This window comes from Vigna radiata, unplaced genomic scaffold (assembly GCF_000741045.1).
Source record: "Vigna radiata var. radiata cultivar VC1973A unplaced genomic scaffold, Vradiata_ver6 scaffold_208, whole genome shotgun sequence".
In the NCBI taxonomy this organism is placed as follows: Eukaryota; Viridiplantae; Streptophyta; class Magnoliopsida; order Fabales; family Fabaceae; genus Vigna; species Vigna radiata.
This window is the reverse complement of record NW_014542845.1, coordinates 15,935-18,665: the sequence shown is the minus strand read 5'-3', so window position 1 is coordinate 18,665 and position 2,731 is coordinate 15,935.

Here is a 2,731-nt window from a genome sequence, read left to right as displayed (position 1 = left end):
CATGCATTAATGCTGGAATGGTTTTGTTTCTTAGTTGTTAGACTACTGTATGGGGGGCTTATTGGTATCTACGTGTTTATAAGTTGTATTAAAATTGGTCACCAAGTCCTTGTGCATTCGTGCATAACTCTGCTATTTTGTTAAAAATTCTGATAATCGTAATCTTGTGTGTTTATTTGTACTTGTATTTATATTGGTCAAATGATATATTTCACTTTACTTTTTCTTTCATATATTTTATTTTCGTGTTACAATGAACACTTGCAAATTTTGTAATAATAATTCTTATGTTTCCCCTCCCCCGTGGTATAGGATAGCTTGTATATTTTCTATTTTTCAAGCCTCATAAAGTTGTGTGTATGCAATTATTAACATTCAAGAAACCAATTGTGTAAGAATTGTATCGAATAGTATTAAAAAGAGAATAAAGTTGTGAGGATTTTTATGAAAAAATATTTTTTACTGTTACAAATTTTAATAAAATGTCATAATTTTTCATATTTATAATTCTTAATTCTTACTTCCATTCTCATATGTATAATGAATGTTATTTTATCTCTTCAATTGTATGTGGTAAGTTGTGGACTGCGTACAACAATAAAATTGTTCAATTCAATCTCAATGACCACATATCTCTTGCTGTAGTAAGTGGTTATCTCCTCAATACTATGTGGTTATTTTATAAAGGTGTTTTGTACAACAGCTAAAGTGTTTAATAAAATCCCACAGACCACTTATTTTCGTGCAGTAAGTGATTATCTCTTCAATTGTATGTGGTTAGTTGTGGACTGCGTTATGTACAACAATAAAAGTGTTCAATTCAATCCCAATGACCACATATCTCTTGCTGTAGTAAGTGGTTATATCCTCAATACTATGTGGTTATTTTATAAAGGTGTTTTGTACAACAAGAAAAGTGTTTAATTAAATCCCAAAGACCACTTATTTTCGTGCAATAAGTGGTTATATTTTCAATTGTATGTGGTTAGTTGTGGACTGCGTTATGTACATTCAGTTCAATCCCAATTACCACATATCTCTTGGTGCAGTTCAATTCAGTCTCAATGACCACATATATCGTGCTGCAGTAAGTAATTATCTCCTCAGTAATATTCGGTTACTTTGGAAAGATGTTTTGTACAACAATAAAAGTGATTTAATTGAATCCAATTGATCACTTTTTTTGGTGTAGTAAGTGATTATCTCTTAACTGTAAGTGATTATTTGTGGATTGCGTTTTGTACAACAATAAAAGTGTTCAATTCAATCCCAATGACCACATATCTCTTGGTGCAGTAAGTGGTTATCTCCTCAGTAATATGTGGTTACTTTAGAAAGATGTTTTATACAACAATAAAAGTGGTTTAATTAAATCCCAATGACCACTTTTTTTGGTGCAGTAAGTGGTTATCTCTTCAACTATAAGTGGTTATTTGTGGACTGCGTTTTGTACAACAATAAAAGTGTTCAATTCAGTCTCAATGACCACATATATTGTGCTGCAGTAAGTGGTTATCTCCTCAGTAATATGTGGTTACTTTAGAAAGATGTTTTGTAAAACAATAAAAGTAGTTGATGAGTCAATATTTTATTGACTGCACTTAGTTTATTGTACCGGATTTAATTAGGGAATTGTGCTTAAATGTTCGGTATTTTTCCGTTTCCGCTAATTGTGCTTAATTTGACCTGAAATTCTTATTTTAATTAATTTGAATTATCTGAGACTAATTATTTGCATTATTAATTGCAGGAAAAAATTTAGAAATATAATTTTTGACATATTAAGAGCTGTCACACAATTCAAGACTTTCCACAAAACAAGTGTGCTCAATAAGGAGGGCACTATGGTCATTTTATTCCTTGGGCTTATGAGAAGAGGGTGCAAACATTGAAATTGGGGGGTGCAATCGGATGTTGGGATTTCATATTGCCACAATCTGATTCCATTTAAAATGAAAGGGCCTGCAGCACACTGTTTCATTAAAATAGAAGAAGCATAATAGGTGGTTTCATTAAATCATGCACACAGAGAAGGATCCTACTCACGTTCGACAACTTCATGAGCACGACCCAGCAAACATCTCCACGACATCTTGCTTGGATAAATTTTCTTGCTGGCAGAAGGTGCACACAAGAACATCACGACCCATAAAAAAGGCAGGAGCAAATTATGGAGGTGTGTCCAGCAGGTCCCACAGTAGGTTCAGCCTTTTTCACGTTCAGCTCAAGCAAGTACGTTACAAGCTTCATTAGAGATGTTACGACCCACAATGGTCAGGATGCAGCACGGTATGGGCACATGTGTTGATGGAATTAAGCTGGAATTCACACCTGCACTCCACACAGTAGCTCACGGGTTCAGCCTTCAAAGGATGTCACGACCCATATCACACGCCCATTGATGAAGGTTGAAAAATAATTATTTTCATATGTCAATTTGGACCAAATTACACCCTTTACTACTTGGAATGAGCTCAAAATCAAGCAAAACTCAATAAATGAGTCTGGAGAGAGTCAAAAGTTGTTTTTAGCAATTTTATGTTTATTTTGCATTGTTTTGTAGCTAATTTGAGAAAAGTAAGAATGGAGTTGAAGATACAAGTCGTTGACTCAAGACAAGAGCAGAAAAATGAAGTTTTGAAGAGTCGACGCACCGCCCAGCGGCACACTTAAACCGCTGGGCGGTCCAGGACGAGGAGTAGGCATGGAAATTGACACTGAGGGAAACCGC